This window comes from Ambystoma mexicanum, chromosome 4q, assembly GCF_040938575.1.
Source record: "Ambystoma mexicanum isolate Mex_15411 chromosome 4q, UKY_AmexF1_1, whole genome shotgun sequence".
Classification (NCBI taxonomy): domain Eukaryota; kingdom Metazoa; phylum Chordata; class Amphibia; order Caudata; family Ambystomatidae; genus Ambystoma; species Ambystoma mexicanum.
In genome coordinates, this window is record NC_090928.1 from 22,409,181 (window position 1) to 22,435,140 (window position 25,960).

Below are 25,960 nucleotides of genomic sequence, written 5' to 3' on the forward strand. Positions count from 1 at the left end.
GACAAGGGAGATCGCCATAGCCGTGCCAGATCCAGCTCCCGGTCCTCAATGCCACCGAGACCGTCGGAGCCTGTGAAGCCTTCGAAGAAGGGGCCGACGCCATCAGCGCCGAGGCCGTCGAAGGACACACTCGGGGCTCCGGCTTCGAAGAAGTTGTTGAAGTTGTCAGCGCCTCGGTCAACATCAACGCCGATTCACTCGGCGCCCTCAACGCCGTTTGTGGGGGATTTGCCTGAGGTGCCCCTGAGGGCTGTGGAAACTCAGAGGAAGGCTCTCAGTAAGTCTGTGAGGCCTGTTTTGAGCCCTACTCTTCCTCCTCCCAGATTGGATTTGTTCCAACCGTTGGAGTATATTTCGGAGGTGGAAGAAGGATCTGATGTTGAGATGGTTATGCCTCCTGATGTCTCTGATGACCTTTTGTCAGGGCACAGTCAGATGGAGGAACTCCGTCAGTCCTTGCATGACGCCAGTGGTCTTGACACCCCTCCGGAGGTGGAGTTTGGTAGGCCCGAGCCTGGGACGCATGCCGAATCCTCCTATTGGTATCTCATGTCAAGGGTGACTGAATACTTGGGGTGGTCTGCTCCACCTGTTGATTTTGATCAAGATGATCTGACGGACATCCTGGACCAAGGTCCACCCACTGACCTGGTGTTGCCATTTCACATGGCTTTGCAAAGAAGGGTGGCAGCGGCTTGACCTGCTCCGGAGAGTCTCCCGGCAGTGAATAAGTCGCTTCCGACAAAATACCGCCCAGCCAGTAGTGACCCCTGCTACTTGTCGACGCACCCTACTCCGGAGAGTTTGGTGGTGCAGGCGGCGTACCCTACCATCCCTCCTGATAGGGAGGATAAGCGCTTTGATGGTTGGGCGAAGAAGGTATTTTCATCTGGGGGTATGGCTTTGAAAGCAGCCAACTCCGTTTGTGCCTTGGCGAGATTCACTCACACTCTGTGGAATTGTGTATCTTTGGCGTCTGAGCATATTCCCGAAGGGGAAGAACGTGATTGTTTTCTAGCCCTCGTGCAAGACGGCAAGGATGCCATGTGTGAATCGGGTTTGGACACGGCAGACAGTGTCAGCCGGTCCATGACTGCGAGTACCGTGATACGCAGGCTTGCGTGGTTGCGGAAGTCTGGGTTAGCTCCTGATGTGCAAACCCGGCTTCTCAACATGCCCTTTGATTGTGTTCATCTGTTTGGCAGCAAGGCTGACGAGAGCCTTGAGAGGTTGCATACCTCCAAAGCTGCAGCAAAGTCTTTGAGCACTGCAGTACGTCAACCTCCACCTTTTCATCCTAGGGGACAGCAATGCAGGGGAGGTTCCTTTCGGTACTACTCTACCATTGGTAGATCGAGAGGGGCTGCCAGTTAAAGGGGTCACCGTAGGAGTACCAGAGGTGGAAAGCAAGGTACTCGAGGTGCCAAGGCCGCTCGGGCAGTTGCCTCTTTGCCCTCAGGCACTGCCGCAGCCGCTCAGTCATGAGGCCATGTCCCATGGTCCGCTGGTTGGGGGCAGACTTGCGCAGCATCTTGGAGAATGGCGAGCCATTACTTCAGTTGTGTGGGTTCTGGAGATCATAGCTCACGGCTACTGTCTTCCCTTCCGGCAGAGGCCTCACGACAATCCACCGGGGAAGCTCTCTTTGAAGCGTCCGGATCCCCTTCTTGCGCAAGAAATCCTATCCCTGCTGGAGAAAGGTGCCATAGAACTGGTGCCTGTAGTGAAGAGGAACAACGGATGGTATTCCCCTTATTTTTTTATCCCGAAAAAAGACGGGGGATTGAGACCCATCATGGACTTGCATTGGCTGAACAAGCTCCTCAGGAAGGACAAGTTCAAGATGGTGACTCTTTCTCAAGTCCTCCAGGCCCTTCAACTTTAGTATTGGTTGGTGTCTCTCCACCTCAAGGATGCTTACTTTCATGTGCTGATTCATCCCAAGCACAGGAAGTACCGGAGGTTCGCGGTTAGTGATTTGCATTTTCAGTTTGGGGTCCTGCCGTTCGGATTGAACTCCGCCCGAGGGTCTTCACCATGCTGATGGCGGTGGTGGTAGCGTATCTCAGGAAAGTGGGGATTCACGTCTACCCCTACCTGGACAATTGGTTGATCAGGGCGCGCTCTCCCGAGCAAGCCCTAGATCATCTGTCCGTCACCTGCCACTCCCTTCACGAGCTGGGCTTCTCCCTCAATTTAAAGAAGTCCCATTTGACACCTACCCAGCGGCTCCAATACATCGGAGCAGTGCTCGACACATCCCTGGGGCAGTGTTCGCCTCCCCAGGTGAGGGCTCATCACAGTCTGCAGATGGTGGACAAGTTTCAAAGTGCCCAGAGTGTCCCGGCGTTCGATTTCTTGAGGTTGCTCGCCTCATGGCATCCTGCATTTTCCTGGTGCCAGAGGCCAGGCTGCGGATGAGATCTCTGCAGTGGGCTATCAAGATGCAGTGGTCGCAGTTCTCCAGCAGGATGTCGGATCCCTTTCAGATTCCGCCCTCGGTCGCACAGAATCTTCTCTGGTAGGCCATCGAAGGCAATCTGACGAAGGGAGCTCCGTTTTGGCAACCTTGGCCAGAGGTGATGATTGTGACCGATGCATCCCTCACGGGTTTGGGAGCTCATGCCAACGAGTTGACAGCCAGCGGTCGTTGGTCTCCGTCGGAGTCCAGACTCCACATCAATCTGTTAGAGCTGCAGGCCGTCGGGCTACCCCTGAAGGCTTTTCTGCCATCTGTGAGGGGGACGAATGTCCTGATTATGACGGACAATACAGTGGCCATGCACTACCTCAACGGGGGGGCAGGGTCTCGCCCGTTGTGCATGGAGGCGATGCAGCTCTGGTTCTAGGCCATCCAGCAGGAAATTTGGATCTCAGCAGTTCATCTGGCCGGAGACGAAAATGCAGCAGCGGACGCTCTGAGCAGGCAGAGCATGGTCTCTCACGAGTGGGAGCTGGCTCAGGAAGTTCTGTTGGAGATCTTCGCCCTTTGGGGAACCCCACAAGTGGATCTCTTTGCCACCAGTGTCAACCGGAAGTGCGAGAGATTCTGCTCGTGGGAATTTCCTCCAGGAGGAGCCTTAGGGGACGTGTTCGTAGTGGAGTGGTCATTCCCACTGCTGTACGCGTTTCCTCCAGTCGCCTTCATTCCGCAAGTGTTGCAGAGGTTACAGAGGTTCAGTTCCCGGATGATCCTCATTGCTCCGGCATGGGCCAGGAGAGCATGGTACCCGGACCTTCTAGACATGCCCATCTGCCCTCCATGCCGTCTTCCCTACCGAGACAATCTGCTCTCGCAGGACGGGGGTCGGGTTCTCCATCCAGAGGTCAAGCCTCTCAGCCTTCATGCTTGGTATCTGAAAGGTTGAGGTATAAGGATTGGGACCTCCCCAAAGAGGTGATGGAGGTGTTGCTTTCGAAGGCCCGCAACGAAATCCCTGTACCGTTGCCGTTGGAGAAAGTTCTGTGACTGGTGCAGGGTACAGAATGTGGATCCTTTCCAATGTTCCATTCTGTTGGTTTTGTCTTTTTTGATTTCTTTAGCCCACAAGGGCCTGCAAGTGGGTACCATTAAGGGTTACCTGGCAGCGCTGTCCATATTTAAGCGCTCGTCTGAGGAATGTTCTTATTTTAAGATCCCTTTGATTTCTCAGTTTCTAAAAGGGCTAACTAATGTGTTTCCACTGTCACTTTCCAGGTGCCAGGATGGGATTTGAATTTGGTTTTAAAGTTCCTAATGGGAGCTCCGTTTGAGCCCTTACATTCTTGTCTGTTGCGACTGTTGTCCTTTAAAACTGTATTTTTAGTTGCGGTTACTTCCGCACGCAGAGCGAGTGAGTTTCAGGCACTTTCCGCCAAGCCACCCTTTACTGTTTTCCATAAGGACAGGGTTGTCCTGCGGGTACGGCATTCTTTTCTTCCGAAGGTTGTGTCGGAATTTCATTTGAGCCAGAAGGTGATTCTTCCGGCGTTTTATCCTCCTCCACATCCTGGTAAGGAAGAGGAGAGGCTCCATAGGTTGGATCCTAGAAGAGCTTTGAGTTTCTATCTCTCACGGATGTCCCGTGTCAGAGTGGACGATCAGCTCTTTGTTGGTTATGCTGGAAGGCGCTTGGGTCAGGCTGTTTCCAAACAGACCTTGTCTAGATGGATCATTTTGATGATCTCTTAAGTGTTACCGTTTGGACGGGAAAGAACCCTCTAAGTAGGCTTACGGGCTCACTCTACTAGGGGTGTGGCTGCCTCCATTGCTCTACAGAGGGGGGTTCGGATTCGCAATATTTGCGAAGCAGCCACATGGGCCTCTGTCCATACTTTTGTGAGACACTATTCCTTGGACTCTGTCCATGGGCAGGAATTGGCCATTGGTAAGGCAGTCCTCTATTCAGCCATTTAATGGGCATTCTAAAATTCTAAAATTGTAAATTCTTTTCCCACCTCCATATGTTGGCACTGCTTTGGGAGTCTGTCCTAGATGTGGAATACGTCGGAGGACACAATCCCCTCGAAAAACAAGTTACTTACCTTATCGCGTAATGTTCTTTCGATGGGATGTTTCTCCGACGTATTCCACATCGCACCCTCCCAGCCTGCCCCTCTACAGAATTTATGCGATTGCAGCTTAAGTTTCCACAAGGCTTTCTGCAGTCATACTGGCAGGAGATTGATGCCACACGTTCTGGGGGAAAAGACTACAACTGAGGCTACGGGCACCGTGCGTCCTATATATAACATCCAGTGACGTCGACCTCGGCGGAGGCCCTCGAGGAACAACCTATTGACGTCATCGACGGAGGACACCCGCTGCCGAAGATTTTCCGAAGCAGCACAGCTGTGGTCATTACCTGTCATAGATGTGGAATACGTCAGAGGAACATCCCATCGAAAGACGTTTACAAGATAAGGTAAGTAACTTGTTCTTCTGCCACATATTAACAATCTAATCATGTAACTTTTCTTTGTTACAAATGATGCGTCCACTCGCTGGACAGAAATGTCCATTTGTACTTTTTGCTGATGACACCGACAGTAGTTAGTCCTCAGGAAACAATCCCAGCTGTTTGAAGAACTTTGCCGTCCTGGAGATAAATTATGGAAAAACGAAATGCAGGGTGTTCTCAGCCAAAAACAAAACGAGCACTTTTTAATTTAGTTATAGGTACCTTTTAAAATTGAACAAGTAAGTATGTGTGCCTACTTAGGTATAAGGTTTTTGTGTGCTGGCAAGTGGAAGAAAAAGCAGGCATTTGTTATTCGCGAGTAATAGTTATATCATCAAAAATGGAAATGGAGCTTTGAGCCCAGACTTAAAAACCCATCAAATGCCAGCAAGGCAAGCGGCCCTATATCGAGCAGAGTTATGGAGTTATAATAATTGTAAATGTCTATGCATAATGGGGTTTTAGCGAAAATATTGGGTTTACCTAAAAGTACTTCAAACATATTAGTACACAAGGATTTGGGTTTCTAATACTTAGACCAAATGGTTGCAATTAGACCATTAACGTATTGATGTGGTTGGTACCTCAGCTGGGAAAATACAGCGATGCATTGACTGATGTGCTTGGTCAGGAAGGGGGCCTTGCACTGCCTTGGCTCATCCATGCTAAAAGTATTTTATGTTCCGTGGGTTCTCTGGATTTCTGGTCAAACCCAGCGAGAATTAGTGTAAGCACAAAATTGTTTATTAAAAAATACCACGGTCTGTTCAAAAGAGAACTACTGAGTAAGATTTCCTCCTCAGTGCCCTCGCATACATATTGGGAAGTTAAGACATCCACAGGATATAAGACTTAGAGGAGTTCCAGAGCAATGCGCTCTTTCTGCACTAAACTGAGATTCAGGTTACTACCATTAGAACAAACAATCCAAAAATGGGATAACAAGCAAACACACAAATGGTCCTATTGCATGGATAGAGTGGAATCAAAAGGAAATGTTTTTGTTTCGAGTGACCCTTATATTTAGAGTATAGAAAAATGTACCCAGGACATTTATTTCAATGTTGGGGCCATGACATTCTGTACAAGTACAGTAGTCGAACCTATTATTTTTGCAGTGGCTAGTTATGTGAATAGAGCTTAGATTATGAGAGCTCTAGCTATTGGCTTAGCTCTGTGAACTAAACTCTCCTCTAATGAGTTTGCCATCTACACTGTTTAAAATGATATATCATATTTATGTGATACAATGGAATCTAGTCATATGAGCGATTTTTAAATTATTATTGTGGTGAGCTTTTTAAATTGAGCATGTTGGTTTAATGATAAAAGTATGTAGAATGTTATTATAACCGGAACTGAGACCTAAGCTTCTATTTCAAAGCAATTGTGTTTGAGCAAAGAAGATGTGTGAAATTAATTGTTAATATGAAGACTGTTTTGAAATTATTATAAGATTGTTTTTAATTATTGATTTTTGTTGTGCTTTTATGGGCTAAAATGAAACCCGAACAAGACGAAAATCATTATTTCTTCATTCTACATACCCAACAGGCAGCAATCTCTGGGCCTACACAAGTGGTTACTTACTAAGAGTCTTCAAAAGTGATCTAATGGACAGTTGACGTACCCTGGATCACTAATCCAAGCCATAGTATGCAAATGCTTCTACGACACATGCTCAGTCTGGTGGTTAATGCCTTTCTTCACCTTGCCACACAAGGCGCTCAGCATCATATTGCTGATTTGATCAATAAGGACTATGCCAAAAGCGTATATCGCAGCTGCCAGGTTACCTTACTAAGAAACATCAATAAATCTAGAACAGAATGGCAAGAATTTCCATTGAAGACTCGACAGTAGTGAGCATTTTACACCAGGTCTAAAATCGCTTCACTGACTGCCTATGCAGAGAAGAATCCATTCAAACCACTTTGAATTGCCCCGAAAGCTCTTTAGGGCTGTGCAGCCAAATTCATCCAAGGCAAGTTCATCACATACCACCCAAGAAAATTGCAAGATCTAGCAAAATCATACTCGTAGAAGCCCTACAATGTGTCAGAAAGAGACACAGGGGATTGGCCTTCTCTAGCATCGAAACCAAACACTGGAGCCTTACCCCCAAAGTGAATCTGCGGTTCTATGTCGTTTCATCAACCAAAAGCACATAGATCAGTGTTTGAAGGCATCTGTGAAAGACATGAGACATCCAGTGAGCCTGGCACCCCTTACGTTCTGATTGTGGATTTGCTCGTGGAGTAAGAGCAGACTCTGCCACATACCCCAAAGATGGGGATACCATGACTGCCACACAGATGGGAGTCTGGTGAATAGAAGCTTTTGTGGTGCGATCACCTGACCCAATCTCAGTGCCAAGAAGTTTTATTAAAATGCTGGGTCCACTCATGGCACGATAGCGTCTGTAGAAAATGTGTATTCATCCCCTACCTGGGTGACTAGTTGATTTCGGGGTCCTCTCAATTTGAAATATCCCCTGTCAGCAGAGTATGCAGCTTGATTACCAAGATGGGGTTCTACGTGGATCACAGAAAGTCTCAATTGTCTCCATAACAGCAACTGGACTTCATTGGAGGATTTCTGGCTGCAGATATCATGTTTTTCCTACTACCAACGAGGGTCACAGTATTTCAGGGCAGCCTGCATCACCTGTTAAGCCGCTTTCAAGACTCAGCCAGGAGCTGGTTGACAGTGCAAGGGCTAATCTCAGCAAGGACATTTCTAGTACTATAGGTATGGTCTCGCCTTATGCACATGGTAAACTATATGCTGAATCATTGGAAACCAAATATCAAGGATTACATTAAGGTGATTCCCGTTCCCTTGCACAAAAAGGAGCATCTGCAATGGTGAATGGTTGCAGAGAATCTACAGAAAATGGCATCTATGAACCCAGAGCAGCCTGCAATTGTAACACGTGCATGTGGCCTAGGTTGTGGTGCAACCCTAGGCCAGCAGTCGACTCAGGGGAGGTGCCCCCCATTTGCAATCCAAGGGATGCTGTTGCTGGTCGGCACAGACAATATGGTGGCAAAAACACTTATTAATCATCGGGGGGGGTGGGGGGTGCACACAGATTCAAGCATTCTGCAGAATATCAGAGGAAAGTTCTGTTTGAGTGGAAGCAAATCTAGTTGTTCTCGGAGCCAAATACATTCAGGGAGTTATGAATCAGGCTGTGGAGAGACTTAGCTGGAAGTTTCTGTAATTCTTCATGATGACCATCAACCAAGGCTTTTGGGTTGATATGCCACAATTCTGGGATTCCAGAGATCAACCTATTTGCCCCGAATTCCATGCAAAAGTGGTCAAGTCCTGCAGCAAGGCAACTGATCTGCAAGCTTGAGGCATGGATGCTCTGACATTGACATGTCCTCAAGCCCTATTTTATGACTTTTCTCCTCATTTCCCGAGTTCTCAGGCAGCAGGTGATGTAGGGTGCAGGAAGGGCTTGATTTTGGTAACCTCTTGGTGCCGCAAGAGAACTTGGGTTCCCCTGTTAATGAGCCTGGCAGTTGCCTCTGAACCCTGTCACCTCTCAAAGGTTCCAATCCATCAGAAGGAGTTGGTTCGCTTGGAGGATAACAATCAGCGGCTCAGGTACCTAGGGTTATTTTTTGCAGCAGACTTGGCTGCACAGAAAGCTTGGTGCACTTTCACCTGCAGGGCCTGTTTGTATCATTGGGCTCCTTTCAGGTGTGGTGAAGGGCCAGTGATGTCCTCTAGCCTCTACTGCTCTGGTACTCTTGGTTTTCCTGAACGTTTTCAGAAGTGGATCACTACTTTAAAGGAGCATTGGGCTGTTTTAAAAGCATTTTGTAGTCCTTTTGGGCGGGATGGAGTTGCCTTATCCTTGGTCTCTTTAAGGGCTTCATGTTGTTGAATCCTCCCAGGTGCAAGACCATTCCCCAGTGGAATCTCTCATTTTGGAAGCCTAGACTCAGTTCCTGTATGAACTGTTGAAGATAGGGCAGGATTGGTTGTCCTGTAGGACCTTAATCCGGGCTGTCATTGTATCTATACATGGGTCAGGAGACCACAGTGTTTGCTGGTGGAAGGCCCAATAGCTACCTGTTCTCTTGCATGCATATATTTTGAAGCACAGTATGGTATTACTTACAAAAATGTGTTAATCTTTCCATCTGGATCAGGAAGTTCTCCTATTGTCTTTGGCTGGCATAGATGGGCCGGACCAGGAAAAGAAAGTAGCAATGTTAAACTTCAAGAGGGCATTTCTGACTTATTTGGATCGCACAGCAGAATTTTGCCAGTTTGATGATCTATTTGTTGCTAGTGGGGGAACCTGGAAAGGCAGTGAGCCAGCAATAGCTACTTCTGGTAGATGAATTAGGGTGGCAATAGTAAGGGTTTACAAAAAGAACAGTTACTCCCTTGCCTTGCCACCCATTTCTTAGGGTAGGTCTATTAGTGTAGTAGCATTCTCTTGTCTGGATGCTATGGGGTTTCCTATGTCGGACATTTGCAGGGCTTCTCGCTCTACCTTTCTAAATAGCTACAAGGTCCCGCTCCCATGTGAAGGGGAAGCTTTGGTAGGTGCTTCAACATTTGTCACTCACTGTATGGTGAAAGCTCTGAGCAGGAATTCACGTCTATAGTGTTCGGGAATTGATTGTAGCGCTCGGGTTGGAGCTTCCACCCAAGCCTCCTCTCTGTGAGGGAACAAGTTCTTTTTAGTGATATGATCCTCTACTGTGCATAACAGTACAAAGGTTCTGATCACTCAAAAGAGCGGGGAGAATGCACTGCCACGGAACCAGCTGTAAGGGAAGAAGAGACCATGAATAACAGGTAACGGACACATGTACACAAACCACTACTTTTCCTGGGATATACCTGATTAAGTTCTGCCCCTGGCTTGTTACTAGGAATACGGGGCAAGCTCCTACCTAGAATACAAAGTAAGGTTGTAACATCAATTGGGAACCCAGTGTAAATTACATAGAAATGTATCGTTTCTTACCACTGAATGTACTGGCTAAGCGTCGGGGAGACAACGGCAGGTACAAAACAATAAAAAGGAATGCTAGTCAGGGAACTACTCCCGGGCGGCACGACGAGCGCCCTAGGTACGGGTTGGTGCACTTTCAGCGTAGCGTCCTTGGTGCACATTGCAAAATAAATGTTCTCAATAGCTGTACATGTAGAAGACTATACAGTGGTGGGGTTCTTACAGATCCTGATTGGTAGAAAAAGCAGTGGGGGAGGCGTATGGGATAGTCGCAACAGAAAATATGCCTTCCAAGGAATAAAGAAGGTAAGTATGTTAACTCGCGTCCAGAATGTACTCCGGAGCAATGCAGTAGATGAAATGGACTAAGTGCAGCTAGAGAGAGAGAGAGAGGACTGGAGCCATACCGTTAGCTGGGAAGAAAGCAGCACCTACACTTGAGGGAGTGCAATACGGACAGCGTTGATTCAGGTACAATGGAAAGTATCAGGCAAGCAAATGCAGTCTGGGTCTGATACACGTGCAGAGACAAGAGCAGAAACAAAGGGCAAAGCAGTCCAGTAGTGAAAGCCTGGTGTACGGTGCACTGACTAGCAAGATTGCAGACAAAACATTACCGAGCAGTCCGAGAGACAAAGCCAAGGTTCTGATACACGAGTGAGCAGGAAACGGGATACAAAAGAAGTCCGACGTGAACAGGCAAAAGGTGTTTCCACGGGAAGCAACTTCAAATAGAAGCAGCGAGTCATGGGCTACAGCTGTTTTTATCCAGGCGGAGCGCTGCAAGAGTAAATATCAGTCACGTGACACCGCACAAGGTAGCCTGGGAATTTCAGTCCCGATTACTGCGCTGCTATCTTCGTTTTCATCGGGCAAAGAATGGCGCAACTAAAGGCTGCACACCACGGGGAAGAGCAACATCCCTACCCAATATGCCAGGATAGATCCAGGAATCGTGGCATTGGGGTATGGGCAAGACCGGTGGCCGCCTATCTGCGCGGCGATGTGTGAAAGCCTTCACCCCCAAAGGCGGCGCCAACCCCCTGCGGGCATGGAAGTGGCGCATGTTAGGGAGAATTCTCTCTTTAGGCTGAATTTCCTAACCTAGTGAGTCCCCCAGCAGCTTTGCTGGATTTCTGGAGTTTGTTATTTTCGCCTGCCAAGAGTGAGACTCTTTTTCTCCCACTCTTGGACATGATTTATGGTGTTCCTTTGACTGTTAATGTGTTTACTGGGCGATGGGGTCCTTTACTCCATAGGGTCTCATGTGTTTTTACTGTGTGTGTTACACAGCACCCTCTGTGCCGTAACACAGGGGTGTCATAGTTACGCCCCACCATAGACTCCATACCCTGGGACTGACTACTGTCTCCCAGGGCATGTAAAGTCACCATTGGCTTTACTAGTTCCAAATTATTAACAGAAACCAGTACAAACCATCATATTGTGGACGTACTGGTCAGGGCAATTCGATTGCCCCGGGGTCTGTTAGTCGAGGGGGTACGTCTCTGCCCCCCGATCGAGTTTTGGCTGGTGGCAGTGGAAACTACTTTTTATATTCGACCGCGAATATTTCCCTATGGGATTTTCCCATTGTTCGAGGCTACCAACTTTAATTATTTAATTCTTATAGCCTCGAACATACCGCCGGTTTATTTATTTAATATTAATTCGCCAGTTGGTATTTTTTGCCAAGACTCAATTCTAAAATGGCGTTTGTGTTCTCTTCTTTGACTCCAACCCAAGCCGAGCCCTTTGTTCCACTTTTTGGCGGGCTTCTCCACAGAAGCCTCCAAAAGTGGTGCCACTCTGTCTGGGTACCACAGGGGGTGTGGGAGGGGGTTTAGGCACCCTGGACTGAGTTACCTTTGTAACTCAAGTCGCACTCTTGTGTGATTGGCCCAAGTGGTGAGCCAGCCGGCTCACCACTTAGCATGTTTGATTGACAGCTAGGCTGAGTGAACACCTGTGTATAGGCGCGTTACAAATGCCATATCATATCATATGCTGCATAAAAGCAGGGCTTTGGGGACTGGAACTTCAGAAGTCGCCACAGGACCTGAGAATCCGACGAGGGAGAAGCTGAGCCGACCTACCACGACAACACCAACGGTGGAGCCCTGCGGAACCGACTCACCACTTCCCGACGACAGAGAAGATCTCCCGGCTGGAGAGGCTTCTTCCCCAGACTGGTGGGCACAACCAGTTTACCTTCTTTTCTTCGCACCCCAGACCGGTTTGTGGTCGAACTGCCTGTGCCAAGCACCCCGGCGGCCGGATAGCCACTCACCACTGAACCGCGAATCAACGGACCGCTCCTTGTACCTGAGAAACTCCACGGCTGGTTTCTTCCCTGGCAGTGAAACGGACTCCTGTCTTCCTCCCCGGCGAGATCTTCTCTTCCCCCGGACGAAGCACCGACTTGCACCCGCTGCCAGGAACAACTGCCCCCGCTGGAGTGTTCTCACCACTTTAAGGTACCGTGTCCGCCAGGCCTCCCTTTCTAAAGATTTCTACAAGGTAATAATAACCCCTTAACCTTCTGGACTGGGCTGGCCGCCTTGACCCTCTAACTGGTCCCTCTCTTTGATCCAACTCCTTTTTGAACCGTTACAAGACTTTTGTGCACTGCGACGGTGTGCCCTTGGACACCTTTCGTTTGGATCCTCTTAGGCGGATCCGGCCTACTGACTCTGAATTCCTAGTGTTACTTTGCCTTCCTCCCTTGTTGTGTTCGTGAAAAAGTGTTGGGATCTGTTTCAATTTATTCTCTGCTTTTCTCTCCCTTTTAAAACAAATTATTAGAGTGCCATCTACGTTAAGCGCTCACCGCTGTCTGAAAATAAGTGGGGCTTTACTTAAGACTTGTCTAATATTCTTTTAAGGGAGTGTATATCTTTTAGTGACCGTGTTTTTGAATTGCTTGCTATTAGTGCCTGTGTGTTTTTCTAGATGTGATTTTAAATAAATAATTATATCTCTTTTACACCAAGCCCTGGTCAGTGTTTACTTGCTCTATTGTGTTCTCTTGACCCATTGTGAATACTCTGTATACTGCCTAACTCTTCTTGAGGGAAGTCTGACTGCTCAGCCACAGCTGCCAAGTGAATCTGTGTGGTACAGACTGCTACCAAGTGGGTTTACTGCCAAACACCTGTAGTCCTAAATCTTTTGCAGTGGTCCCAGAGGGAACTGCACAGGTTTCTGCCTAACAGCGCACCAGGGCAGGCGAACGCAAGTTACAGAGCGGCTCCCAGGACCGTTCCTCAGCACCGTAGCCCTTCCAGTCAACCAAATAGTAAGGACGTCCCCTGCGCAGATGAAAATCCACAATGTCCGCCACCTCATACTCCAGATCCTCACCCACGCGAATAGGGGGCAGACAGAGAGGAAGCCTAGCAGAAAGGGCACATGGCTTCAGAAGACTAACGTGGAAGACAGGGTGCACTTTCCATAAAGAAGGCAAGGAGAGGCACACCGCAGCAGGATTGACAACAGCTGAAACAGGATACAGACCCATGTACCGCGGGAGAAGTACACGTTTGCCTGGGATCTTCAAGTTACGTGTAGAAAGCTACACCTTCATGCCAACCCTGTACACCGGCGCTGGGAGCCTGTGACGATCAGCGTAGCGCTTCGCTCTGTCTTGGACCCGAAGCAGATGTGCACGGACCTTGCTATGCATCTCCTTGATGTTACTTACACAAGAGTGTGCCGCTGGGTTGTCCCCAGGAAGAGATGGATCCAAGGGCAAGTTCCGAGGATGTTGGCCATATAGGGATAAAAAACGGGGATACACCAGAGCCGGAGTGCACAGAGTTATTGTATGTGTATTTTGCAGGAGGAAGCATCGCACTCCGGGTGGCTTGCTATTGGAGACAGAGACATCGGAGAGACTGCTCCAGAGTAGCATTAACACTTTTTTGGTTTGGCCATCTGTCTATGGATGGTAGGCAGAGCTAAAGCGATCATCGATGCAAAGGGAATGTGTCAAGGCCCTCAAGAAACGGGAAGTGAACTGCGTCCCAGGATCAGAGACAATCACCGAAGGGAGACCAAAGAACCTAAAGATGTGTTTGAGAAACAAGGCCACCAAAGCAGGAGCCAAGGGCAACCCTTTACATGGAACGAAGATCGCCATTTTCGTAAAGTAGTCCACAACTACCCAGATGGTGTCAAACCCGTCCACCGGTGGTAGGTCGACTATAAAATCCATGGACACCATGTACCAGGGCTTATGCGGCACCGGGAGCGGCTGCAAAAGGCCCACAGGTTTTGAGCGTGAAGACTTACATTGGGAACAAATTTAATAGGATGCTAGGTAGTCAATGACGTCTTTGGACATTGAAGGCCACCAGGCCTAGCGACAGATAGATGGCAAGGGCCTGTAAACGCACCTTCCCCAGAGTTAAGTACAGCCGACCCTGTATATATGGCAAGCCCTGCACGATGTCGAGATTGAGTTCAGCACGATGAAACCCAGTCCGCGATATGAGAACGCAGAGAGGGCTGTGGTGTGCACCCGCAGACTACCCGACAGGGCAAAACCAAGGGACAGTCTGTCGTGGTGTTCCGAGGTTCGGAAGCCAGACGAGACAATGCATCCGCGCAGGTGTTGAAATGGGCAGGACGGTAATGGAGAAGTTAAATTGTGAAAAGAAGAGGTGCCATCGAGCCTGGCGAGCGTGAGGTACTTCATAGACTTGAAAGCCAACAGGCTACGATGGTCTGAAAAAACAGTAACAGGATGCGGAGCACCCAGCAAATGGTGCCTCCATTCGGAAAAGGCATCCTTGATGGCTAATAGTTCTCTCTCAGTAATGGGATAATTCTTCTCATATTGGGTTAACTTCCTAGAAAAGAAAGCAACAGGATGGTTTTCCCCTGAATTGGGAGAGCGCTGGGATAACACTGCACTGATCGCGGACCCTGAAGCATCTGCCTCAACAAAATAAGGCAGTAAAAGATTTGGGTGCTGCAAGACCGGGGCAGAGGAAAAGGCTGCTTTTAAGGCATCAAACGCCAGTTGGGCTCCAGGGGTCCAGTGGTAGGATTTTTTGGAGCTGATTAAACCAGTCAAAGGAGCCGAAATGGCTGAAAAAGAGTGTATGAACCGTCTGTAAAAGTTTGAGAACCCCAAGAATGACTGAAGTGCCTTGACGGTAGTCGGTATAGGCCATTCTAGAACAGCCCTGACTTTGGAGCGACTCATACAAATGCTGTGATTAGTGAGGTCGTAACCAAGGAACTCCACTTCAGTGGTGTTGAACACGCATTTTTCAACCTTCACAAACAGATGATTTTCTCTGAGCAGCTGTAGAACAAAACGCACGTGATCGAAGTGTGTTTCTGCAGATGGGGGTTATATCAGGATATCATCTAAGTAAACCATCACAAACTGGTCTAGAGATTCATGAAAAATGTCGTTAATAAAGGCTTGGAATGTGGCCGGAGCATTGCATAGGCCAAAAGGCATCACCAGATATTCATGTAAACCGTACCGTGTTTTAAACGCTGTTTTCCATTCATCCCCCTTACGGATGCGTACTAAATTTTATGCTCTTCGCAGATCTAATTTGGTAAAGATGGCAGAGGACCCGAGCTGATCCAGGAGAACAGAGATCAATCGGAGGGGGTACTGATTTTTTACATTGACAGCGTTTAATGCCGTGTAGTCAATGCAAGGGCAGAAGTTGCCTTCGTTCTTGGGGACAAGGAAGAGAGGAGAAGCCGCTGGTGACCTGGAAGGTCTTATGAATCCAGTGGCCAGGGCTTTATCGATGTATTTCTTCAGTACCCTGTCCTCGGGGATGGTAAGCGAGTAAACCCTGCCGGCTGGGATTTTAGCCCCTGGTATCCGGTCAATGGGGCAATCGTAGGGGCGATGTGGAGGCAGGTGTTCGGCCCTACCCTTGTCGAAGACATCGAGGTACGATGAATACTCAGAAGGGATGCAGGTGTCCTCAAAAGAGGTAATAGCCCCGATGAGAGCTGAAGAAGCAACTAAAGCCTAGCAAGAAGAGCCCAGTGACACATTGATATTCTGGAAACACTGTTTGTTGCAAAGAGAAGATGGAAACTGGACTACTCTCTTGGCCCAGTCGATGGCGGGATTATGCTGCTGTAACCAGGGAACCCCTAAAATGACCCGGAATTGGGGCGCTTTGATAAGGTTAAAGGGGATGTCTTCCATATGCCCTTCCTCTGTTTGCATCCGAACGGTAGAGGTGTTTTGGGTAACCAAACCAGATATCAAGGAAGTGCCATACACTGCATGGACGGTTTCTGTTTGTGCCTTAGACAACAGCGGGATGTTGTGGGAAATGGAATACTCATAGTCTATGTAGTTCTCTGTGGCTCCCGAGTCAATGATAGCAAAGGAGGAGAAGGTGGTGTCCGGGGCAGTAGTGAAAACCACTGGCAGGCTGACCAGAGCAGCGTTTCTTTCTGAAGAGTCCAAAGAGAACACCCCCGGCGTAGGGACTCTAACTATCGCTGGGTTCTGGCGTTTCCCGCCTTCTTGACGGGTTTCTTCGGACAGTCCTTTAACTGGTGTTCGGCTGAACCACAGTACATACAGATGTTGTTCACTCTGCAGTGTTCCCTCTGGGCAGGGGTTAATGGACCCCGAACAGCCCCTACCTGCATGGGTTCCGGGGCAGCGGAGAGGGAGCTTGTGGTGTCCGGGAGCTGAGAAACCGGGACAGCCGGCTTACGTTCCCCTTTTCTTTCGGCTCTTCTGGCATCTATTGGTAGTACCAGATCAAGAAGTTTGCCAAATGTGGACAGGACCACAGGCACTGTGGCGAGTATATATTTCAGTTCTTCAGATAGCCCCTTGTAGAAGACTGCTGATTTCTTGTGCTCTGCCCAGTCTGTCTCGGCTTCCAGTTCGTTAAAGCGGGTAAGATATGCAAAAAGAGAGGACGTTCCTTGGCGCAAGTTTAGAAATTCCAAATCAGTGGCCTGTGACTTGTAACAAGTATCGAAGACTCTATGCATAGCCGTTATCAGAGCGTCCCAATCATATAATAGGTAACTGTTCAACTCGAGCGAAGGATTCGCCCATGCCACTGCAGTTCCACCTAGGTGAGAAAGAACAAATGTTGCTTTGGTGGTCGAATTAGAAGAAGCTGTTGAAAGGCAAAGAAAATGCAATTTGCATTTGTTTATAAATGTCCTGTAGTTCTTGGGGTCTCCAAGCAACCGTTCAGGGGGGGGCCAATGGGAACTGCGAAGCCAGCAGGACCGGAGCCGCAGTGAATCCCGAACCGGAGCCTAAAGAAACCCCCAAAGCAGATGCGGTAGCATTAAACGTGTCGACCCGCAGGGTTTTGGGGAGTCGGAAATCTCTGTAAGCCATCAATCCTGTAATATAGGGCATCATGGGCAGCCGCCATGTCGGCCCAGAGCTCAGCTACCAAGCGAACCATGGCAGCTAAAGGATCCTCTCCTTCCATGGCTTCTATTTCTGTCACTCACCGTATGGTGAAAGCCCGGAGCAGGTATTCACATCTGTAGTGTTTGGAAATTGATTGTAGAGCTCGGGTTGGAGCCTCCACCCGAGCCTACTCTCTGTGAGCGAACAAGTTCTTTTTAGTGATATGATCCTCTACTGTGCATAACAGTACAGAGGTTTCGATCACTCAAAAGAGCGGGGAGAACGCACTGCCACGGAACCAGCTGTAAGGGAAGAAGAGACCATGAATAACAGGTAATGGACACATGTACACAAACCACTACTTTTCCTGGGATGTACCTGATAAGTTCTCCCCCTGGCTTGGTACTAGGAATACGGGGCGAGCTCCTACCTAGAATACAAAGTAAGGTCGTAACATCAATTGGGAACCCAGTGTAAATTACATAGAAAGGTATTGTTTCTTAAGCGTCATGGAAGACAACGGCAGGTACAAAACAATAAAAAGGAATGTTAGTCAGGGAACTACTCCCGAGCGGCACGAGGTCCGCTCTAGGTACGGTTTGGTGCACGTTCAGCGTAGCGTTCTTGGTGCACGTTGCAAAATAAAGGTTCTCAATAGCTGTTAATGTAGAAGACTATACAGTGGTGGAGATCTTACAGATCCTGATTGGTAGAAAAAGCAGTGGGCGAGGCGTTTGGGATAGTCACAACAGAAATATGCCTTCCAAGGAATAAAGAAGGTAAGTAGGTTAACTCGCGTGCAGAATGTATTCCAGAGCAGTGCAGTAGATGAAATGGACGAAGTGCAGCTAGAGAGAGAGAGAGGTCTGGAGCCACACTGTTCGCCGGAAAGGAAGCAGCACCTACACTTGAGGCAGTGCAATACGGACAGTGTTGATTCAGATACAATGGAAAGTATCAGGTAAGCCAATGCAGTCCGGGTCTGATACACGTGCAGAGACGACAAGAGCAGAATCAAAGGACAAAGTAGTCCAGTAGTGAAAGCCTGGGGGTCCGGTGCACTGACGAGCAAGATTGTAGACAAAACGTTACCGAGCAGTCCGAGAGACAAAGCCAAGGTTCTGGTACACGAGTGAGCAGGAAACAGGATACAAAAGAAGTCCGACGTGAACAGACAAAAGGTGTTTCCACAGGAAGCAACTTCAAATAGAAGCAGCGAGTCGCGGGCTACATCTGTTTTTATCCAAGAGGAGTGCCGCAAGAGTAAACGTCAGTCACGTGAACACCGCACAAGGCAGCCTGGGAATTGCAGTCCCGATTACTGCGCTGCTATCTTCGATTCCATCGGGCAAAGAATGGCACAACAAAATGCTGCACACCACGGGGAAGAGCAACAGCCCTACCCAATATGCCAGGAGAAATCCAGGAATCGCGGCATTGGGGTATGGGCAAGACCGGTGGCCGCCTATTGGCGCGGCGATGTGTGAAAACATTAAGGGCTTTGTTTACTTGACATCCTGGCCTCACACAAAGTGTTTGCCGCATTCTGTGGTAATGTTATTATTATTTGAGCTTGTCAAAATTGGGACTTGGGTATATATTCTCACATGTGAGGAAGGTGACAAGGAAGAGGAGATGTGGGTAGTTCCATAATTTCTTATAATACTTCCCATTACCTCAGCTATCATACCTTGTCACCCTACAACCCTCTGCACCCACAATGTTTGACAGGGCTTGGTTCTGGGATATTATACGAAGTGAAGTAGGGAAGGAAGGTATACGCCAGAAGGTGAGGGGTTTATGGCTCTTCCTTTCAGCCAGGAGAAAACAATTTAAGTCTTGCAAATGTTCTGGTGAAGAATATGAACCTCACACGTCAGTAATGTGACTAGGTAGGGAAGCTAAGATAATGAGAATTGTAGTACACAAATATGGTTTTCCTTGCAACACAGAGAGCCAGAATGCCTGGCTGCTCAGCCGCCATGATCATCTTGCCTGACTTTAAGATGGCAGGTGGAATGTGTAAGCCTTTGCCCTGTGGTTTCTCCCATCAATGAAGCCTGTGGAGAGCACATAAAATAGAGTATGTTCAGCACCTAAATGCAGTAAAAGAGAGAAGGGGAACACATGGGAAGAATTTATGCTAGTGCAATCTTATTCAGTACCATAGGACAGAATTAAGTGGTAAGGTACCAATCCCTGACATTATTGAGGCACTTGAATCCAGTAAAACAATATCAAGGGAGGTAGCAGTGAAGGTGTTTGGATGGCGTTCCTGAGAGTTGGTTTTTTTATTGGAAAGAGTAGCAGGATGAAGAGCAGAGCAGGTGGCTGGACCAGCTAGTGCAGTCAGTAAGACAGAGGCGTGGAGTGTGGCTGGGAGTTGGTAGTTTGCTATTGGCAGAGTGACTTTGGATCATATGGCACCATTTCTTCTGGAGGCATGGTTGCAAAGGAGACCTGTTGTGTGCAACACCCATCTCCCATAAACCCACCGGATAGCGTGGAGCCATCGCGTGGAGTGTGGCTGGGACTGTGTATTCTGCTGTCGATAGAATGGCAAAGTGACGTTTGCTGATACAGCACCATTTCTTCTGGATGCACGATTGCAGAAGGGACCCTATTATGTGCAACACTGATCTCCCATAAATCCGCTGGGCAGCACAGGGCAAACCGCATCGAGTGTGACTGGGAGTCTGTAGTTTGCTGTCAGCAAATTGGCAGAGTGACTTTGACTCATACGGCACCATTTCTTCTGGAGGCACAGTTGCAGAGGGGACCCTATTGTGTGCAACACCCATCTCCCATAAGTCCGCTGGACAGCACAGAGTATGCCACATGGAGTGCAGCTGGGAGTGTCTAGTCTGCTGTCGGTGGATTGGTGGAGTGACCTTTGTTAATACGGTACCATTTCTTCCGTAGGCATGGTTGCATCTGCTGGACAGCGCTAAGTGTGCCATGTGGAGTATGGCTGGGAGTGTGTAGTCTGCTGTCAGAAAATTGGAAGAGTGGCATTTGCTCATACAGAACCATTTCTTTTGTAGGCACGGTTGCAGAGGGGACCTTATTGTGTGCAACACCCCTCTCCCATAAATCTGCCAGACAGCGCGACACAGAGTGCAGCTGGGAGCCTGTAGTCTGCAGTGGGACGTGGAAGGCACGAAGTGTCTCCCTTCAACCTATTGGAGGGTTTGCATTGCTCATACAGTGTGTTGTCTGAGCACAAGTGACTTATGTAATCTTGTTGCTTGCTGTGACAGTGGTGAGTAAACTTCACTGGTTCATATACTGTTGTCTGGAGTTTGGTGCAAACAAATAAGTAAGTGGTAGTGCTATAGCTGCTGATATTGTGAATACTCTATCGGCAAGTTGCATAGCCAGTTTTTTTATGCCTTTTTCAGTAAAACAGGAATGCATGCTGTGGGAGAACAGACCAAAAGTGGATCTAATACACCAGATGGAGGTTGGCGGTCTTTGAACGTATGATGCATGAATTGGAGTAAATCCCTTCTATGCTACATGGGACAAGGTGAAGATAAACAAAATAACCAGTTACTTCGGCAAGGCATGGGAAGGCCCCCCAGAAGTGCTTAAGAATTTGGGGATTGCTGAAAACCATCCAGCTCCAACGCATACTGCTTACGGCAATGGGTGACAAATGAAGAGCTACACGTAACAGATATGGTCGCTGACATTTCCAGCTTGGCTCCAGTAATCTCGCAACAGCTGACAAGGAGCGTTCAACTCTCTTTGGAACCGAAATCCACTCCAAGCGTGAGGGCAGAAATAGTGGAGGAAGCTTTGTCACTTCCTTGTTAACAGAGGGAAAACATCCTTGAGAAATTGCCCCATTTGTTTGGGTTGACCCAGCAATAAGTGTATGAAGTCTTACACTCACCACAGAGAGGAAAAGCTTCCCTTGTGAAAGAGAAGCAAGTGCTGGGTCTTCGCCTTATAACATTGATGCAAAGTATAGGTCTACTCCGCTTAGAATGCCTGCAAGATGTTCTGAGGGATCCACTGTATCAGCTCTCAATTTTGTGTTAAGCTCTTTGGTGAGATGTAAAGTCTGTAATGAGGTCATTGAATTCTAAAATGAATTTCATAGAGGGGTTCATAACAGCACAGAATTCTATAAAAAAAAACACTACTGTCTGCCTTCATTGTAACAAATGCCTTGTTACAAGTGATACAAATCTCTCCTAGCTTACTTCTTATAATGTGGAGCGTAACTTTGAGAATGGGTATGCTGAGAACAATATATCCGTAAATATGGTTGATGGTCGAGAATCGGAACCACATTCCGATAGTTCTTTCAGAGTTGCTGAAGATGGTGAAAATACCCAGATGATTATGGAGAATGATAATATGATCATGCATACTGTCGAATCTGAGTTGACTTGTGTGGTGAATTCAGATGGGGAATGGGAGGGGTGCTAATAAATTGAGTCGTCCATGTCAATTGCCAAAGAAATCAATAAATATCCAATCGAAGAACTGTGGCTCGATAAAATTCCTGAGGAGGCTGAGGATGCAATTAACAGCCTCGCAAGAATGTGCAAAAGAGGGAGTTTGATGTGGAAACTGCTAAACAGATCTAAAAAAAAATCTAAAAGGAAAAAGACCAATAGGAAGGTGATTGGTACTCAATGACTGGGTGATATGATGGATTCAGCCTGGGGCACTATTCTTCCCTGTTTGCAGTAATCTGTTATTCCATAGATGATAGTGAAACTTAATGATATGTCTGTATAGGAAGATGCTGAGGGGGATCATGAATTGGTAGCTAGGCAATGACTGGAGGACAAGGATGCTTCTTTGTTACTGGCTGAAAGCCTGGACTTGGCATCAATGCTTTCTAAACCTATAACCATTCATAGAACCGTGTGGCCTTTGCAGGAGTCTGCCTATAGGGCTAATCATAAAGATGCTCCTAGGAAGAATGATTTGATTTAATCTCATACCTCAATCCATGATTATACTCCGCTGAGGCAGGAGCAAGTTTTCAAATGTATTATGTTTGGATCTAGTATTATGTTCAAAACAGAAAATAACTCTGATCCGTACAAATGTATTAGATATATTGGCGTACATCCCCCTTTGAGAAATATTTAATCCAGTGATATTGTAATAATTTATTTTTGTGAAGTCATCAAGACTGATATTGTTTTTCTTCACATCAAATATAATTATGTTTTTGAGCTACTTTCGGCTCAGGCAGAGAAATTCCAGATAATGGGATATGATCTGTTTAAGTAGTCAAGTCCTGTTGGGCTTGATGGATGTTGAAGTGACACTAGTGATAAAGTGTTACAAAAGGATCAATTGAGATGGAAACAAGTGAGGACTATATTTAGAGAAAAGTCTGAGGGCATGAATTGCATAAAAGAGAGTAATTGGGATTGGCTGGCTGCTTACTTAGCCGCAGATCACACCAAGAGGGGATCCTTTTTCAGACATAGGATTCAAATGTTTTTGTGGCATCCTGGAATACAAGCTGCTTAAGCCACCACCTGAGGTTGGGTAGGGACTTAGATTTTCTGAAACATTTCCACATTATAAACCCTCAAGAGGTTTGGCTAAAGGAGGGAGCCCCTTTTTTAGATGGTTTTGTCAGTGTTCTGCAACCGGCTGTACAAGGTCCCAGGGGAAGGCCAACAGGTGGATTGGTCACCGTGGTTGGTAAAGAGTTCAAGTCGAATAAGCAGTTGAAGCTTACCCATCCTGGGATTCTTGCAATTGTGCTATCATATCCTCAGGAGGGGATGAATCTATTTAAGAAGTTATTGCTAATAAATCTATATTGGATCACAAGGAGGAACATGACGTTTACCTGATGGTTTGGGTAGAGGATCTATTTCAGGAGTGGTTTAGTGTGGCTGGTGGCAAGGATGTGATCATAGTGGGAGATTTCAGTTGTTAGTGTGGTGATAATTTGAATGAGGAAATACATCTGAAAGAGAACTATACAAGTAAAGTAAGATGGATTTGTGTAATGAGGGAATGGGATTGTTTGTGCCTGAATGGGTTACAAAAGGAAGCTACAGAATTATCCAAAACTTGGAGGTCGGGTCACTCGGCCTCCACAATTGACTACATCTTCTCCTCTAAGACACGATTCGACACCTGTAGAGCTTTTCAGGTTTTCAACACACTAAGAAGCGATTATTCACTTCTGGGGTGTACTTTCCAATTGTCTTATACAAAAAGGGAAATTTCATCAGCAGTTAATCTAATGGTTGTTAATTCGGAGAATCCTATAATCTGGAGACCAAGGCTAATTGACAAATTAAATAGGGATTTGTATGATTACTTTGAATCTTGTAGCTTAGCAGAGTTAACTTATTATTTCTCAGTTCCCAAATGTTCTCATTTTCTTAAATTAAGAACAATGGCACTGGATAAAAGGAATAATCCCTTTGGGTTCTCTGGTGAGAATACCAGGAAGCTCCAGCTTGATCGAGAGATCCAAGAGAAAAAGAGGAAAGTGAGGCGTCCGCTGCATATATTGAAGAATAATGGATGACACTCTGATCAAGTTATGAAAAAAATAAGAGGTTTACGACTCAGTTACAAGAAGTGGTTGAGGTGGTATAATGCACAGAATGTTCAACTGGAAGCAGAAAAAATACAGAGAATCCTTGTTCTTAGGGGGCTCCAAGGTATTTTGGAGGATGATGAATGGAGATCCTAGTCGTCAGGAAAGAGGTCTGATAAACCCTATCCCTGAGTGAGTTTGGGTAGATCATTTACAATCCATGTATAATGCTGCAGATGATGGAGAAGGGATTTCTCTTCCTCAGTTGGGTCAGCCATTGTCTCTGGGCTTTGACAGAGAAGATATCCCAAATACTCTCCTTGAAATCCTTACTGCTCTTCACACAGAAACAAAGGTGAGAGTGAGGCTAGACAGTAAGAGCACTCTATCAAAAACTGTTGATACTGTTAGAGGGGTACACAAGGGATGCGTTCTGGCACCTGCTCCGTTTAACTTAGACCTGGCAGACCTGGGTCTTTTCAGAATTGTAAAAACTTTCCACCGTAGGTAGGCTGTATCCACTTTCTTGCATATGCTGATGATTTGGTCATGAATGGGTTTAAAATGGAAATCAATTTTGTTCCATCTTTAAGGTTTTGAAGACTCTCTCAATTCGACTTCCCTTAGGATAAAAACACATTTTGGGAGTCTGACTGATGTGGGACGCGTGAGGCCAACACGAAATATGTTTTATTTCATGTTGTGCTCTCAAGGGAAAATGCTTTGTATGAGAGTACATTTTACGACAGGACATTCCTCTGTCCTAAACTGAGGATGAAATTCTTGAGATTCCGCTTCAATCTTTTGCCAACTTTGGAGGTAGAGGGTGCTTGTAAAGGAGTAAAGAGAGCAATGAGATTCTGCAGATTGTGTTAAGATAAAGATGAATTGGAAACTCTTGTAAAGAGAAAAGTAACCCAAAACCTGTGCGATAAAAATAATCCAAGAGACCAAATGATCACTGCAGCGCTTTGTAAGGAAAAACAAGGTTTATTACATGCAAAAAGGTCTCAGATGGTCCAGTCGAAGCAAACTGACGCAGAGCTTGTCACACCCGAGAAGTTACAGGTTATATAGGTTACAATTTTATCCAACCACACTCATTGGCTACCACCTATAGAACAAGCTAATACTCCCCATAGTCCTGGACCGATTTGCCGCACCTTATCTAAATCCCTTCCCCTATTCATGTGGCCTACTATGAATTTTAGGGATGTATTTGTTTTTGGTTATGCGTCTACTTTTAATTCAAATGGGATGACTGCTCCTTGGGAGAGGGCATTAGTGCTCTAAATCTTCATCTGAATCTTCACCTGGACTATTGGCATCACAAACCCTTGTGCCCTATTCTCATGAATTTGTCTGTTAAAGGGTGCATCCCTACCTGTCCTCCCCAAAGCTAACTTTCTGTTCCCAATGCGTGCACTGCGGGTGCCTCTGACCTCAGCTTTTCTCTTGGGGGATGGGAAAGGGATTTATCTTGGAACTAAGCTAAACAGAGCCGCAGTTCCACATCAGGGCCTTTATTCTGTTCATTGTGTAGTTGGCCTTAAAATTCAATATGATGGCGCTCCTGCCATGTTAACACGTGACCTTGTTCTTATCACAGTACCTTTCTGATGCCATCTTCCACCTAATTTAATTCCTTTGTTGCACCTCACTGAAAACATAACTTTGTATACAACTACTAAACACGTCCTAAAACACTACCCTATCTATCACCTGTGCAACTGCAACATTAATGTATTTTTTGCTCCTTCTGTGATCCTATATGTCAGTATCTAATATGTGTCAAAACCAACAAGAGATAAGTGCCCCTTCTGCTGCGCAAACCTCAACCTGCTCACAGTGAAGTATGTGCCAATAGGTTTTCTCACCCTGGACCTTTTTGCCTGGCTGGGCCGCTGTAAGTGCAACCCATCATTACCCCCTTTTGTTAATGTTGCTTTAACTAACCCTGCTGGTTCCTTTCTTCTATAGTCCTCATGTTTGGGTACCCATGCCCTTCACACATGATGTAAACTCCACCCCCCTACTCCTGGACATATTCTTCCAGAGTGCACGTCATAAAGCAATACCCCCCACCTAATGCTAAGTCAACCCAGTGCTCTACC